Raw genomic sequence first — 18,400 nt, 5'->3', positions numbered from 1 at the left:
CACTAGTGGGAGATGATTCCTCCCTTATTTTTCAAACAGACAAACACAACTTCAAAGAGTGTACCTGAAGCCATGGGAGAGCGTAACAGGAACAAGGTCTTCCACTGTCTTCCAGCGTCTCACTCCAGAAGGAGGTGCAGCATAGAAAGGAGAACCCAGGCAGCAACTCTGTCACAGACCCTCCCAGGGTGGAACCACACCTCCTCCCCAGCTACCTAAGCACAATAAGAGGGGGAGCTGGCCCCTCCCATACACCCACACTGGACCAGTCAGCCTTAGGAGGTGGGCCAGTGATGAATGATGCCAAGCCAGGCCCCGCTTCCAGAAGGGTGACTCAGGCTAGCAGAAGCCAAACTGGTTCTTATCTACATAAAACTGGAGGTCACATGTAGGAAATGAGCTGGGTTTATGATGGGGGGGGGTTTGGGAGAGACCTTTGTCTCACCCCAAACTCAACTATTGCTAGACCATCATGTATGCATACATTTATTCAAAGCACATATTGACTTAGTCCTGCCTGTGGGGTGGTCTCACAAGCACTGGCAGCAAGCCAAACAAGGCCACCTGTGTTCTAATGGAAGAAAGTGAGGGTGGGATGAGAAAAATAAGTTCATTTCTAATGCGGTAGGGGTAAGGAGAAATGAAGAGCATGAGGTGCCTTTGATGGGCCCAGGCAGATATCTTAGAAAAGGGGACCAGGAAGGCCTCTCTGAGAAAGGTGGCATTTGAGCTGGGGTATATTATAATCGGAGGGAACAGCAAGGAAAAGGACTTGGACTGGGACCTGTATATTTTGAGCACTTTGCAGACCACCAGGTGTGGTCAAAGCATCAATTACGGTGTTCACTCGCTTTCCATCTATGCCTGTATTTCACAGCTGGACCATTGTCAAATCTGTCCCGAAGGCCAGATGTGTTCTCTCAACTTTCTCTGGGAGTTCCCAAGTCTCTGAGCCCTGTTCCTCCTCCATGATTCAGAACTAACCTGTTCTGGCTCCTCTGTGCCTCTGTGCCCTCCCACCAGGAAGCAGACAACTCGTGTGTACTTAATAACCATCCGGCTGATAGGTGGAGAACAGTAGCAGCAAGAGATCCTTGGGGATGATCTCCAGGATGGCAGTGAGTGTTTGAGAGTCGTTCTTACTTAAACAGAAGTAAAACAGGCCTGTCACTCCCTGCCCTGCCTGAGACTTGACTGGCTGGGAAGATGACTGATATGCAGACCATAAAATGGTTTTATAAATTGCTCACTCTTAAAGGAGGCCTTGCTCTGGGCAATGCCTTAGAACTAAGGTGAAGGGGAGGGCAGGCAAGTGCAACACTGCTTACAATCCTTCCACCTGGAAGTCTGTCCCTCTGATGGGGCGCGACAGCTCACTCACACTTGGCTAAGTGATCTTGTCAGAGCCCTTTACTTTCCCCTTCACTGTGCATTGATCTGGACTCCTTCCCAGGGACTCTCTCTTGGGCCTGACCCAGGTCTAGGAGGTACTGGGGCCCTGAGGTGAGAAAGGATCCCTGCCTGGGCACTCCTAACCACAGGGACTTCCCAGGAGGCCCTTACTTCCTGCTATTGTTAGCTTGGGCTCACCCAGCTATAAAGTCTAGGTCTCTCACCCTTGACTAGGAGCTAGAAAGAGCATTTGTAGAGAAACATGTGTTTGTGAATAATAAGGAACTAATTTTGCAAATCTGGAAACTCTACAAATGCCAGCTTTGCAAGCCTGGGAAGTTAGGCTGGAAGGGAAGTCTGGAAGCTGCTGGAGAAGTCTTTCTGATGTGCATATCTGTTATGACAAGAAGGGTCATGCGTTGAGACAGGCTCTGGCGCTCAGAGGTTCAAATATCAACCTTGTCAACTGTATTTGGTGACTTTGGTAACATCTGGAAGAGGAAGGTCATACTCTTGTCACCTTATTGTGGGCTTGAATTGTGAGGAAGACTGAAGTGATACACATAAGACCTTAGAACAGAACAAAGTAAGCACTGACTACAGTTGGCCCTTTGTATCTGTGGAAACAGGATCTTCACTTGTAGATTGAACCAACTGTGGGTCACCTATAACCCCATATACATCTATTGTTATAATTGGGAGGCAGAGACAGGAGAATCACTCAAAAGCTTGCTGCCCAGCTGGCCTGGCATACACAGTGGCAAAAACAAGAGATGCTGTCTCAAAAAATGAAGTATAAGGCAAAGAACACACCCTAGATTGTCCTCTGACCTCCACACATGTGCCATTGTGTACATGCCTAACCTTACATATATGAACACACACACACACACACACACACACACACACACATACACACACACACACACCATATACACCCATAGCACCCACCACACACACTTCCATACTGACTTTTTTTTGGTCATTATTCCCTAAGTAATATGAAATAACGGTGAAGTAACATTTATGTTGCATTCAGTATTATATATCTAGAGGGGATTTAAAGTATATAGGATTTAAAGGAAGACATCCTAAGTTTTAAGGAACTTTGTTAATTTATATGAGGCTAGGTATCCATGGCTTGTGATATCCACAAAGATTTCTAGGACCAGTTTTATAAAGGTACAGGAGGAGATTAGATGGCCTTAGCTAAAGTGACCACAGGTTTGAATTGGAGAGTGAGTCTACATCAGCAGGAAGCTGATGAGGCCTACAATGCACTGAGGTTGGTCAACAATAAATTAGGCTTCCAACCATTATAGATCTGAGGAGGGACCACATATGGGGACTTCGGCCTCCCACTGCCTACCCTAGAACTGTCTTCTAGGCCCATGACACAAGGTTCTGAAGCTCCGAAGAGACCAGTGTTCTGCTATAGGATGATGAGAATAGCCAAGAAGCCTGAAGTCCAATGTCTCAGTACTCACTGGTGCTTATGATCTTGGGAATTCTAGATATCTGGGTATGCTTGGCCATGGGCAGAACACTTCTAAAGATATTAGTGCCTGTCTTATCAGAGTCCTGTTTAGAAAGTCCTTTCCTGTGCCAATGAGTTCATGCATTTTTTTCTACTTCCTACTCTACCATATTCAAGGTATCTTTATGTCCTGGACTCATCTGGGGTTGAGTTTTGTGCAGACTGAGAGATAAGAAGTGAGTTTCATTTTTCTTTGAATAGCTGTTGACCAGTACTATTTTTTGAAGATGCCATTTTTTCTCCAATATGTATTGCTGATCTCTTTGTCAAAAATCAGGTGGCTCGTAGAATGTAAATATAGAAGACTGTAAATATATGAGTCCTCAATCCTATTTCAAGGATCAACTTGTGTGTATTCATCCAGTACCATGCTCTTTTTCTTTTTTATTACTATATAGTATAACTTGAAATAAATGTGGAGTAATTATTTCGAAAAACTTCCATAAGTTTTTTTTTTTTTTTAACTGTTGAGGATTTTCTTAAACTATTTTGAGTCCTTTGTATTTGCATATGAAATTTAGCATCATCCTTTCAATTTTGTGAAGAACTATATTGCAATTTTGATGGGATTTGCATTGAATCTTCAACTTGTTTTTGATAGAATAGCCATTTAAAAAATTTCAAGCATTTTCCACCTAATAATATTAATGACATTTTCTCTCATTTTTCTAACATCATATTTAGACTTTTTTCTTTTAAGATAAGACAATCTTTGTTATTCTCCTACATGTTTACTGATGTTGTTTTTCATGTTCTTTAAAACTTACATCCCAGGTCACAGCATGAAACCACAGGGTCCAGCACATGTAGAAATGTACCCAGATGTATAAGGACTGCTCCTTCTCCCTCTTCCCGGCTTTCTCTCCACCCCATGCCCATCTAACACACAGGCTCATCAGAGCAGTCATAAGTGGTCACATGTTGAAATATGCATATTTACAACAACTAGGATTAGCGTGTTTTGGAGATAAAGTATTTCCTCAAAGGTTCCTGGCTGGGTAAGATGGATGATTCCCTTTCTTCTCCAGCTTCACAGCAGCTTGCAGCACTATGGAAGCTAGCCAGCGGGCATAAAACGTGGAGGTCAGTATCAGGTTGGTCTCTCCATGTTCTATGGCTCAAGCATGTGGTGTCTTCAAAAACAGGATCCATCAAATTCTACAGGGTAACCAAGAACTTTAGCAATAGTCTGGAAAGTTTTGGGTCTATGAGACTGCACTGGAGTCTTAGGTGGGGTCATCCTTGTGGATTCCTGACAATTTCTCTAGTACCAGGTTTCTCCCTTACCCCATAATGGCTTCTTCTACCAAGATATCTCTTTCATTGCTCTCCCCCTCCATCATCCCCCAACTTGGTCTTCTTGATCCCTCATGTTTCTATCTCCCAAACCCTACCTTTTAACCCCCCCTTCCCAGTTTACCCAGGAGATCTTAACTGTCTTCCCTTCCTCAGGCCTTCCATGTGTGTCCTTCTTAGGGCCCACCTTTTTACCTAACTTCTCTGGGGTTGTAGCCTGGTTACCTCTTGCTTTATGTCTATATTAGATTTTACTGTCTATATTAGATTTTACGTTTATATTAGATATTACTCACTCACTTATGAGTGAGTAAATATCATGTTTTTCTTTCTGGGTCACTCAAGATGTTTTTTTTTTTTTTAAGTTCCATCCATTTGCCTGCAAATTTCAAGATGTCTTTTTATTATTTTTTTTGATCACTGAGTAGTACTGCTTTGTGTAAATGTACCAGTTTCTTTATCCATTCTTCTGTTGAGGGGCATCTGGATTGTTTCCAGGTTCTGGCTATTATGAATAATGCTGCCATGAACATTGTTGAGCAAATGTCCTTGTGGCACGATTGTGCATCCTTTGATTATTTTCCTAAGAGTGTTATTGCTGGATCTTGCAGTAGATTGGTTCCTAATTTTCTGAGAAACCACCATACTGATTTCCAAAGTGGCTGTCTGTACAACTTTCTTAAAAGGTCTTTAGTGTTATTTATCCTTCCCTCCACTCCCTCCTCTATCCTACCCTCACCCCACCCTAATTTAATCCTTTCTGTTCTGCTACCTCCCTTTACTCTTTATGCAAGTGCAGTCTCTCTCCTCTCCAATAAAGGCTCTCTGCATTGCTTCTTAGTAATTCTCTGAATTCTATGGTATTCCAAATGAAACACATATCTGAAGATTTAAAGCTAGTATTCACAAATGAAAACACGTGACATTTGTCTCTCTGGTCTGGGTTGTTATCTCACTCTGAATGACTCCATCCATTTACCTGAAATTTTTATAATTTTGATTTTTTTCATAGCTAAATAATACTCCATTAGGTAAATATACTATGTTTTCTCTACTCATTTATCAGTTGATGGCTATCTAGGCTGTTTCCCTTTCATGGATATTATAAGTGGAACAGCAATTAACATGGATGAGCAGGTAGCTGTAGAGTAGGACTTGGAGTCCTTTGGGTATATGTTTAAGAGTGCTGTAGCTGGATCATGTGGTATATCTATTTTCAGCGTTCTGACCAACCTCCACACTAATTTCCATAGTAGCTGCATCAGTTTCCACCTCCACTAAGCAGTGAGTAACTGCTTCTCTTTCTCCACATCCTTACCACCATTTGTTGTCATTTGTTTCTTTGATCTTAGCTATTCTGACTGGAGTGAGATGAAGTCTCAGTGTAGCTTTGATTTGCATTTCCTGTGTAGCTGTGGATGTTGAACATTAAAAACAAGCTGTATAGAAACTTTTAATTTCACAAAGTCCCATTTATTAATTATCGATATTGAGCCTACGAGGGTCATTCTCATTCAAACCACCACATCTCCCATCTCCATAGTATTCCTGGGGCTTATGGGCATGTTATGTTACACGGAAAAAGGATTAACTTTTTCTCAGATGACTTTAAAACAGGGTGGTTGTCTTAGACTACCTTGGTTGGCCTAATTCAATAATGATGACCACAGTGGGGAACATGAGCAGAGGGGTCCACAGAGATATTGGAGAGATGATTAAAGAACTACAGTTGACATTAAAGATGCTGGAAGGGTCTACAAACTAAGAAATATAAGTTTCCTCCGGAAGGTAGAGAAGGTAGACAGTCCCTTACATAGCCTTCAAGAGCCCTGTTGATAGACCTTCATCAGGTTTGTGCCCAATCTCTAATTTTCATAACTATATGATGGTTTAGTATTTTTAAAACTTTTAATTGCATTTATTGTTGTATGTGTGTACATGTGTGCATGTGTGTGTATGTGTGTGTGCATGTAGGTCAGAATATAACTTGTAGAGTTAATTTTCTCCTTCTGGCTTGGCGGTCCCACGCATTGGACTTTGGAGGTAAGTTACTGCCTTTACTCACTGGGCCATGCCAGCCCATTTTATAACAAGTCTGTGGCAACTTGTTATAGAGTGCTAAGAATGAACTAATATGCTTCCCTTTGGGGATCATGTCCTTAGAAACATCCTTTAAGTACTTCTCTGGGAGGAAGCTCTTTTGCTGTATATCCTGAAATATATTGTGGTTCTCGAAAGATCATTTCGCTATTGTTGTTTTGCTAATAACAGTTGATTTTTCTTGAAACATTTTGAAGATGGCCTTCAACTATCTCCTGGCTTCCCTCTCTATGGGGAAGTCATTTGTCAGCATAAGTTTATATGAAGCAATCTCTTCAATGCTGGTGTTTTACAGAGTCAGTCTAATATATCTGAGTAAATTTGTTCTTGCTTATCTTTCTCTCTATAAGTTTTGTACAATTCTAGGAGATCTTTAAATTGTTTCTTCATTATGTGAATTTTCAAATTCTTCTTATGCAGCAGGTTTTCTTTTAATTTTTGATACTACTGCCTAAATCATTCTATTTAAGCTTATATTTCAGTTATTATTTACAAAAACGTTTGTTCATTTTTTTTCCTCAAATGTCTGTCCAACAAGATTGTTTATTATAGTCACTCAAGAAGTCAGGAAGTAGTTTCATTGTAGTGTTCATTTACAGTTTTCTTTTTTTTTCTTATTTACATATCAATCCCAGTTCCTTCTCCTTTCCATCCTCTCATACCCCTCAACCCCGCTCGCATCCCATTCCCTACTCACTCCACAGGGAGGGTGAGGCCTTCCAGGAGAAATCATCAAAATCTGTCAAGTCATTTGGTGTCATATCAGGGTTTTTTGTTTTGTTTTGTTTTTGAGGCAGGGTTTCTCTGTGTAACAGTCCTGGCTGTCCTGGAACTTGCTTTGTAGACCAGACTGTCCTTAAACTCAGAGATCCTCCTGCCTCTGCCAAGTGTTGGGATTAAAGTCATGTCCCACTACCATTTGCCTCAGGTTATTGTCTCTTGTGGTCATGTTTACTTCTTTACTTTAAATTTTTCAAACATAGTTACTGTAATTCTGAATCTGATAAATATGGAGTTTCTGAGAGATCACTTCATGCTTGATTTAAAAGTCTGACTCAGGCAGGCTAAAGACTGGGAAAATTATGGTGACATGGAAAGAGATAAAGAGCCCTTTCTGCAGAGTCTAATTGAAGCTGTGAGTAACCTGGAACTGGAGTTACAGACAGTTGTGAGCTGCCATGTGGGTGCTGGGAATTGAATCTTGGTCTTCTGGAAGAGTAGTGCTCTTAACTTCTGAACTATCTCTCCAGCCCCTTTTCTTCTTGTTTCTAATAAGATCCCAACTCTGCTTCATATTGGTTCACTATGAACACTAAAAAAGAATACAGGAAAAAGAAAGAAGGTGCAAAGAAATCATGTTAAATTATTAACATCAGCCTTCTAATATAATAATAGAGGTCTTTGTTAAGACAAGTAAATAGAAAATGTTTAAACATTTTGGTTAACACAGTTAATACAGCAAAGATGCTTTTTTTTTTCAGACTTGCGACTTTAATATATAAATTGAAGGAAAAAAGATTGAAGCCATAGATTAAAATTTAGGATATAGAGTAATTCTTGTGCTGATTGGGCTTCTGTATTAAACAGACCAACTGAATAAAGACCTACCAGGCCACTGTGAAAAGTTAATGCTGATCATGTAGCTACTGTTGTATTTAAAAGTTAACTATAGTATTTTGGTTGTGTTTTTAAGGAATCATATTTTAGAGGTTTTTTTTTTTGAAATATTTATGGATGGAACAATATAATGCCTAGAATCAGCTTCAAAATAACACAATTCTAAAGTCATAAAAGGGAAAATAGATGAAGCTAGAACATCTCTGTGTTGACAGGTTTCTTGACAATGTTTTTTGGGCACAAGGAAGTTCATTACACTGGTGGTTGGGAGGATGGCTTGGGTGGTAGCATCCATGTAAGACTCTGGTGTTCACTATTGTAATCCCACACATCCATGCAGGTAAAATACTCAGTACACATAAAACAAAACAAATAAATGCAAAAAATATTTAAGGATGTTAGTGGTGTACACCTTTAATCCCAACACTCAGGAAGCAGAGGCTGATGGATATCTGTGAGTTTGAGGCCAGCCTGGTCTACAAAGGGAGTTCCAGTGCTGTTACACACAGAGAAACTATGTCTTGAAAAACAAAAACAAAACAAACAAACAAAAAAATTAAATGTGCACAAATCATTTAAGGGTACAGTTCAATTAGCTCAAGAAATTTATAAACTTTCTCATTTTTATCTTTTTATTTTTCTAGACAAGGTCTCTCTTTGTAGCTTTAGCTGTCCTGTAATCCTCCAGGTAGACCAGGCTGGCCTTGAATTTAAAGAGATCAGCCTACCTCTACCTCCCAATTGCTGGGATTAAAGCTGGATCTGACTTAACTTTTCTCATTTTTAAAGAAATCTTAAATTTATTCTCTCTCTCTCTCTCTCTCTCTCTCTCTCCCTCCTTCCCTCCCCCCCTCTGCTACATGCTAAAGCCAAAAGGGTATATGAGGGGTATCCTGTTCTATCACTCTCTGCCTTCATCCTTGGAGATAGAGTCTCTCACTGAACCAGGAGTTAGATTCTCATTCAGCAAGTCCCAGAGATTCTCCTGTCCCCACCCCAGCAACATTCAAAAGTTAAGGTGCATGCAGTCATGCCAGCTTTTTACATGGGCTCTGATGATGAGAACTTGGGTCTTCATGCTTGCATAGCAAGCACACTTGCCTACTGGGCCATCTCTCCTGATGTCTGGGGTCCAGATAGCTTGTAGTTCTTTTCTCAGGCAAGAACCAAGATGTGACTATCTATGTCACAGTCTATGAGAAACTGCCAGCACAAGATAATGAGTAGGAGGAATGTCTTCTAGGGCAAAATCAGATCACAAGGTCAGGGAGGTGTGGAGGAAGAAATTCAGATTATGGGGGCAAAGATATTGTTTGCTCAAGTAGCTAGCTAAATGATATAAACAGTGGAAAAATAAAAATTGCTCCTGAAGTGAACCTAGTGTCCTGTGTGTCTGTCTGCCATTGACCTTCCTTTCTAGGTCCATGTGTTTGTTGCTCATGGTTGCATTGGCTACAGCTCCCAGCCTCAAAAGAAATCTTTTATTAATGGAAATTTTCTCACACACAACAACATAGAGGGAAATAACATGAACTGTGTGTATATATATGTCAGTGTTTGTATGGACATGTATTGAGGTAGAGGGCAACATCAAATGTCTTCTCCTTATTTTTAAAGACTTGCTCTTACTATTTTTTAGAATTATGTGTAGGTGTGTGTGCCTGCATGTGGATATGTGTGTGTGAGTTGAGGTGTCCTGGAGGCCAGAGACATCAACTCCACTGGAGATGGAAGTTACAGATGGTTGTGATGCAGGGAACCAAACTTAGGGACTCCAGTGTTCTTAAGCCTTGAGCCATCTTTCAATAGAAAAACACATCCCACAGTGCCATGAAAATTCTTAACCTGAGAGGTTTTGGAGGGATATTTCAGGAAACCAGGACCTTGTATGTCTGGATCCTTTTGAGGATAAGAACCCACATTCCAAAAATATGTACAATCTCAAAAGTGTTCAAAAGTCACTACTCTGGGGGAACTTCATGAAAATAATTGAATAATTTGTATCTTTCCTCATTATTCCTTGCTGGTCTTATTTCCATTCCACTCCCTTTTGTGTGGATTTAAGAATGAACAATGGCATAAATTTTACATATTATTTGAAATCACAAACTGGGAAAAAATCCCTGAAATTTTGGTAGCAAACAAAAGAAAGTGTGCAAAAAGTAGAATTCAGATAAAAATAGAAAATTGGAAAGTGCTGTACTTCTTCCATAAACAATAGAACAGTAGCTGGAACACTCATATCTAATAAACCAGCAAAAATTAGGAAAAGTGTTCTTCCCATTTTGTTGAGAGTGCAGTAAAATATATGCCAGAAGTAGTAGGCTATCATTGTTCTAACTTCCTCAGACAGTGATTTATGACATGTGTCACACTTTAAAAACATTGCTCCATTTTGTTTGAACTGTGTGTCTCATTTTAATAATAAAAGACTAGCTAAAATAACAATGCATCTTAAATATTCCAAAAGGAAGGAGAATGGATATGTTAATCCCATTTTCAGGGATGCTTCCACAGAAAATAATCCAAAGGGTAAACTGCACATGATTGGCTCACCACAGATGAAAATAGTAAAACATCAGGGGAAAACTTAATGTCCAAAATAAGTCTAGCTAATTAACAAGCTGTATTTATGGAAAAGTATGCAGCCATTTGAAATGAACAGTTATGAAAACTGAGGGTTGAGTATGAAACAACTTGTTACATCACAAGTTGGCGTAAGTCTGAGGTGCACAGCTCTTGGAGGCTATGGAAGCAGCACACGAGATTTTCCTTATTTACAAATTTCTGAACACGTGGTTATGCCTCATGAAAGGATAACTGTATTGCAGTTATCTTGACTACATTTGTATTCTTTACATTTCCAAGGTAACAATCACCACCAACAAAGATATCCTGACGTGAAGCGAATGAGCAGCATAATCACCAAGCACGATGACTACTTAGCCCTGCATCTCAAATGTCTGAAAGCAACTATATTATCAGTGTGGCTCCAAGACACAGATGAAGTGTGTGGGTTTTCTTTCCACGGACTCTGCAGTCTTCATCTGTGTCAACAGTAGCCCTTGACGTCATAAGTCCTTGACTCATTGTCATCATCTTCTGCCTACTCATGCTTCCCAAATGCATTCACTTGTCCCACCTCTATTTTTGTCTTTCTACCAGGGATATCTGACTGGTCAGACATGGACCTCAGCTCAGCTCTAAGGACACCTTCTCTGAGAAGCCTTGCATACATATTTCCCCTTATTGACCTCAGAGCTTCCTGCCAGGCTTCCCATGCCCTGGCTTCCCATGCTCTTTTTGCTTTTAAGTTATGCTGTGTCTTTTTATTACCCCATCTGCTTGAGATTGAGGGTTTCTATAAATCAGAACCATGATTAAAAAATGAATCGAGTGTAGATTTTGGAGTCAGGTAACCTCAGTTTCAAATTTTAGCTGTTCCACTTAACCCAGAACATGCTACTGAGTCTCTCTTGACTTCTGTTTCTTCACCAGGGCCAGTGTTGAGACTGTCCCATAACAGTTGTGCAGACATCTGGGTGTGAGAGCCACTAGAGAAGTATATGACCAAAGTCTTCCAACTATTAGCTTAGTCTCACACCAAATAATGTGGAGAAGACCCAGAGAACCTCAATCCTGTAAGCCAGTTAGACACCAACTCTTAAATCTGGACATTAGCCTCTCCTCTTCCTGTCTCCTTGAAGTCCCCAGACATCAGAGAAATCACTTGGCACACCACCTGCCCAAACAGTGAGGAAGCCCAGGAATAGACACAGTGGGCGTGAGGGAGTCAGATTCCCTATCTGCCCAGCTCGCCACTCCCTTCTTTGGGCCTGACAATGAGTCATTGCTGACATCATCTGAAACACTGCTGGTCTTGAAGCTGGTGACCTAACAACATGAGGAAATTTTCCTTCTAAGAAGCATTTCCTTCAGTTAAAGTAGATCCATCTCCTTTCCTACTACCATTGCTTTAATGTCTCTTCTGGCCCCTCAAAGTGGTTCCTTATCTCTAATACTCATTGTGATGATGCTTTGCTGCTTCCCCTGTCTTCTGTGTGGTTGAGAAGATCTGGGTCATGTGTCAGGAATCTTCACTTCCTCCCCTAATGTGCAATAGGTGCAACTGAACACCACAGAAGGATGGAAATCGCTCAGTCTAGAATTAGACAGGATCAGGTGGATCAGGAGCCTATCTACTGTAATAGGCTGTGGTTTTATAATCAAATTCCTTAACCTCTGTCTACTTACCCAGGCCACTGACCTGGCAGTGTCTAATAAAACAAGCCACCTCCTGGATGTTGTGAGAGTCAAACAAGACAGCTTGGTAAAGAATTATGAGCCTTGTAAGTGCTTACCAAAATTAATCATTGCCTCCCTCTTTTCCTCTTAAAGTGTTGCTGTTTGTTGCACACTGTTCTCAAAAGTCCCAGTTGTTGGACACATGATGTCCAGAACGCAGAAAAGAGTCTCCACCTAGCTGCTGGCCTTCCCAAACAAGCCCTTTCTTCTCACTGCTGTGTTTCTGTGCACAGACTAACCCCTTCTTGTGCTCATTTCTCATTGCTGCTGTTAACATATTACCATAAAAGTCACATTCCCCTCAAACAGTCTACCTTTTTGCAGTTCTGTGGGTTAGAAGTTTGGCACAGTTGATAGAGAACTAAAATTAAGGTGCTGTAAAAAAAATGTGCCCCTCCTAGATTCTCAGAAAATTCATTCTTTTGCAGTTCCCAGTGAATGGGGTACTCAGAAAGGAGGAACTCAATTTCATTCTGGGATTCTACCGTCCTCCTGTTTCTTGTTTGACTTTCTTCCTCCTCAAGGCAAGCCCAGACAACTAGAATTCAATTTTCTCAAGATGAGACAGTCATAGAAATGAGAACCATTTCCTCCCAGATAAGCCATAAAACTTAAAGTATAATCCCCCTTTCCTCTAGTCTTCTGTCTTAACACTGACTACAAGTAAGTACTCTGACACGCCTTGTTTGACTCTAGGGCACAAGATCCCCTCCCTGTTCTGGAAGAGGTCCTGCCTCATCCTAGGAGGAAGGAATTCTGCACAGAGGCCAAGTAGAATCTCTAGACAGCTGGTTTCCTGCTTAGTGTAGTATCATTACATCATACATCTCAACCAAACACCTTTTCTATACAGCTGTTCAAACTTCCCACAACATAAGTGAAAACCGGACAGTTTACCTTATCGTCATTGATGGAAGTGTAAACTAGTGCAGCCACTATGGAAATCAGTGTAGAAGTTTCTCAAAAAGCTAAAAAATAGAACTTCATGTGACACAACTATACCATACCTAAGTGTATACCCAGAGAACTCCTTATCCTATCATAGAGATACTAAGTCATCTCTGTTCATTGCTGCTCTTTTCACTATAGCCAGGAACTGGAATCAGCCTAGATGTGAACTGATAATGGAAATTGGTGCATACATACCAGTGAAATGTACCCAGCTGTAAAGGAAAATTTTAAGTAAATATGTAGAATTAGAAAACACCAGACTAAGGTCAGTCTGGCCCAGAAAGACCAAGGTATTAGTGTGCTCTAGAGGAACAGAACTGATAGAATGAATATGTGGGGGATTTATGAGAATGGCTTACAGGCCATTCAATAGTAACTGTCTCCCTATAGAAAGGCCAAGATTCCCAGAGTTATTTCATCCACAAGACTGAATGTCCTTTTATGTGGGGTGTGACAAGAAGGTGTGGCCTAGTTAGGGTGGATCTCCTGACCTCACATCCAGATTTCAGGTGGGTCTTCCCACCTCAGATGATCCAGTCAAGAAGAATCCCTCACAGGTGTGTCCAGCTCTTTTGGGCTAAGGTGATTCTGATGTAGTCAAGTTAACAAGGAAGATTAGCCAATCACAACAAGCATGAACAGCTCTCACCATCGTGTCTATCTCAGTTTCGTAGTTTTAGAAGTTGGGTATTTAAGTTTGGGTGTGTGTATATAGAGCCAATAAAATTATAAATGAACAAGGAGAGGGTAGAACACATGCTATAGGAAAGCACAGAAAGAGGACATTGGATGTGGAAAGCTTAAATGGAGATAGGAAGACATGTGTATGTGTGTGTTGGGGGGGTGGGATTTGGAGGAGGGCTAACCAAAACTAAGGATATATGACAAAACCATATGGGAACCTACTATGTAACTAATTTTAAAAATGGTCAGTTTACTCTGACTTTTTGATCTTCAGTTTTGTTTTGTTAATTCATCTTTTGGTGTTGGGGTATGAAGATGGCCCCTCTTTCATCTCCACACCAGCTCCTAGTGAACTCACCTGCCTTAATGAGTTCACATAGTGATAGCTGCATCACTCCAACCCCTCCTGTAGTCTATGCACCTTATCAGCCCCTGCCTCATTGTGCAGACCCTTTTGGTATGAATATGAATATACCTACCTTCAGAGCAGTCTCATTTTCTGGCTGTTAAGGAAGAACAGACTGTCAAGAGGGACATCCTCCTCTGTGAGTGATTTCTCTCTGTTCTCTGGATTTTTTTCAGAACCTGAAACTTTCCTCTCTTAACCTCTGACCATTTCTAAGAGGATTCTTTAGCCTCCCCAAATAATTTCTGGAAATTATCAGTTAATTAAAAAATTCTTTTTGAAAAGTCAATGAATTCTTGTTTAAACACATTAACTTTACTTCTATTTCGTGTCCAATAGAACTCCAATAAATAGGGAGATAAACATGGACTACTAACAGGATTGGTTTGCCATACTAACATTCTCAGAACATTGTGTATGCACTGATACTTTCAAAATGCAGCATGGCTGTCTTTGGTGTCATTAGAGGTGATTTCATATCTCCAAATGTTTGTGTTAGTCACATTCCTCATTGCTGTCACAAAATACCAGACAAGAAGCAACTTGGATGGAAGGAGGAAAGTGCTTGTTTTTTGCTTGTAGTTCAAGGAGACAGTCCATTGTGACAGAGAAGGCATGGGGACAAGAGTATGGGACAGCAGATCACATGGCATCCACAGTCATGGTCATGGAGGAGAGAAAGATGAATTCTGGTGCTTAGCTCACTCTCTCTCTCATTCCCTCCGCACCCCAGCCCACAGGATGCTGCTGAGTTCATTCAGGAGCCCGTCTTTCTTCCTCAGTTAAACTTCTCTGGATGCTCTCATAAACACATCTAGAGATGTATTTTCATGGTAGTTCTAAACCCAATCTAGATAATGATGACAATTCCCCATCACAATGCTTATATGTTTTAGTAGTATAATTGTGTGTCTATGTTAAGATTCAGCAAAAAAAAAATTAATTAGCATCTTAAGGTTATGATTTCACAGCTACTGGTGATGTTCAGGAGGAGGTAAAATGGGCAATCTCAGTGCAAAAATATATGTACATTTTCTTGGTATAGTAGCGTTTTTGTTTGTGATCCATTAAGTGTGCATGTTTCTCATTAAGAAGAAGACAAGTACAAGGTGGGACCCTGTGCTGTCTGGCTGGAATAGAGCTGTCTTCTGGGATGGGATTATAGCTCTACATTATGTGTCTTAGCCTGAAAGAACCAAACCTTCCCTCCTCTCTGGATGATAGGGAGTATGAACAAACACATGAGCAAAGACAGGAAAAGTTGGTGCTTCTAGTAAGGACTTTGAAGCTGATGGGGTGGCACAAAAACACAGAAAACTTTCCGTTTTCCATGGTGATGTACAGTGGATGGTATATGGATTGGTGTATAGGTGATTTTACCAAATGAGATCCAGGATATTGAAGTGCTTGACCAGTGTATTAGTTACTATTCTATTGTGAATGAAAAACAAACAAACAAACAAACAAACAAACAAACAAACAAACAAAAAACCAAAAAAACAAAGAGGAAAGGATATGACTACTACTAGGTATGGTGGAGGAGAAAGTTTATCCTAGATGTGTGGGAGAAGTAGGGATATTTGGGAGAGTCCAGAGTGGACTTAACCAGCCTGAGCTAGGCCAAGTGAGAGATGGGGAGGGGAAGAGAGGAGAGAGGGGAACCAGGTGCAGCAGCCAGGAGGCCAAAGGTCCAAAAAGGGAAGGGTGACCAGAATGTTTAGATTATATAGGGAAGAGCCTTTAGAGGAAGTCCAGCTCAGCCTCTGGGCTGAAGAGTTTAGGGTAGAGAGTGGGGTATTCAAGCCATATCGTGTAAAAGGTAGGGACTGAAGGATGCTGGGAGAACCTGGTGGCCAGGTCCAGCTTTGATATGCTAAATAGGCAAGCACCTGTGCTATTAGTCCCTGGTTTGAAACTTAATATATTGCTGTAAAAAGACACCATAATTAAGGCAACTGTTATAAAAGAAAGCATTTAATTGTGGGCTTGCTTAACAGTTGTAGAGGATTAGTCCATTATTATGGCAGGCAGTCTGTTGGCATGCAATCAGGCATGGTGCTGGAGAAGTAGCTGAGAGTTCTACATCCTAATCTGTAGGCAGAGAGAGAGAGAGAGAGAGAGAGAGAGAGAGAGAGAGAGAGAGAGAGAGACTGTGCCTAGCATAGGCTTTTGAAACCTCAAAACCCACTCTCAGTGATATACTTCCTTCAACAAGACTATGCCTCCTAGTCCTTCTAATCCTTCTCAAACAGTGACATTCCCTGACTACTAAGCATTTAAATATATGAGCCTATGGGGGCCATTCTTATTCAAATTACCATGATGGGAATCATACAATTGCAAGGGAAAATGACTCATGGAGGGACAAATTTTCTGCTACCCCACACAGTGACTATCAGTCTGTTTTTGTGAACCAGAAGTCATATGAACACTATATCCAAATACTTGATACTAAGCTGGATGCTTAGCTGCTAAGTAAAAACCAAGAAAAAAGCACACAGGTTTCCTTGGAGAGGGATGCAAACAGCACTGGATTAATTTTCTACTGTGAGCATCATCACTATGTCTAGCAAACCTTGCACAATTGGGCAAGGGGAGAAATGACTCTACATACCACTCTGGGCTCTCTACTTTTATTTACAGCTTATTTCTTCTCTTATACCACAGCAAATGTGGGAAAACATGTTTTAAAAAATGGTAGCTTGATGCTTCCCAATATCTTTTAGCAGCTTTTTAGTTAGTCCCCATAGTGCCTGAAAATCAACCATTATCATTGCATGTTTTGTTTTTGTTTTCTTTGCCATGAAAATATTTAAGACCAGATACCTTGTAAAGAACGTAAATTGATATTGCTCATAGCTCTGGAGGGGCAGGAGTGTGGCACTGGCTTCTGCTTCACTCCAGTGAGGGATTCACAGTAGACGGAGTCAGCATCGTGAGAGCATGTGTGGGAAGCAGCCTGGTGTCTAGGGTGGTGTTAGTTCACTTATGGTTACTCGGCAACCCATTCTCATGCCAGTGAATCCAACCCCAAGAGATACCAAGAGATAAACCGATTCTAGCCAGACAGCATTTAATCCATTCTTGAGTGGGAGGTACCACAAGCTACCTCTTCAGGTTCCATTGCCTCAATACCTTCTCTCTGTGGCCCAGAGTTTCAGCATGCAAACCTTTGGGAGCTACACCACATCCAGAACACACATTTCTCTAAGAGTCCTTTGCAGCTAGAGTTCCAACTGTAATTTCAGTTCTAAAGAAGGAACATTTATAAGACACCCAATGTGTCTTTAGAATGTGGATGTGTGGAGAGTTGTTCTCCTCTCCTCTCCTCTCCTCTCCTCTCCTCTCTCTCTCTCTCTCTCTCTCTCTCTCTCTCTCTCTCTCTCTCTCTCTCTCTCTCTCTCTCTCTCTCCAGTGTTTCTCTGTAGCTTTGGACCCAGTCCTGGAGCTCACTCTGTAGATCAGGCTGGCCTTGAACTCACAGAGATCCGCCTGCTTCTGCCTCCCATGCTGGGATTAAAGGCATGTGCCACCACTGCATGACCCACTTTTTTGTTTGTTTGTTTTAAATATGAAGCTTCACCAATTTTTGTGTCATCCTTGTGCAGGGTCCATGTAATCTCTGTATCATTCCAATTTTAGTATAAGTGCTGCTGAAGGGAGCACTCATCCTCTTAATGTAGATTTTAGTTCCTATTGGCATGCTTCTAGAGATAGCATTTTGATTTCCAAGGAAACTAAAGCTGTGTCTTTCTAGAGTCAACCAGGCTCCAATGTCAGACAGTTGTAGCCTGACATGCAATGGCATCTTTGTGATGCTGAAGTGATAGATGATAGCAATCCAGCTCTGGAGGACTCCTCTGAGAACCATTCTTGATGGCTATTCTCTCCAACAGACTCTCTGAGTACTGAACTACTCACACGTAAACATCTCCTTTTCAGACACCTAGTGTACTCTTTATTACCTGTGATGAAATCCTGACAAATAAATCAGCATTTCATCATTTTCCTTATGCCTATGATTCAGTGGGTGTTCTTGCCTCTGTTTAAAAACTCTTGCTCTAACTACCTGGATAATCTCTCCATTTCCAAAACATTTGACTCAAACTTTA

The 18,400-nt window shown here is 41.0% G+C and overlaps 1 pseudogene; it reads right to left on the bottom strand.

The window, feature by feature from the left end:
* Window positions 1-17,853: 17,853 nt before the first annotated feature.
* On the bottom strand, window positions 17,854-17,954 carry LOC127222894 (uncharacterized; annotated as a pseudogene).
* Between the last annotated feature and the right edge of the window lie 446 nt (window positions 17,955-18,400).

This window comes from Phodopus roborovskii, unplaced genomic scaffold, assembly GCF_943737965.1.
Source record: "Phodopus roborovskii unplaced genomic scaffold, PHOROB, whole genome shotgun sequence".
In the NCBI taxonomy this organism is placed as follows: domain Eukaryota; kingdom Metazoa; phylum Chordata; class Mammalia; order Rodentia; family Cricetidae; genus Phodopus; species Phodopus roborovskii.
This window is presented reverse-complemented; position numbering and strand designations above follow the sequence as displayed.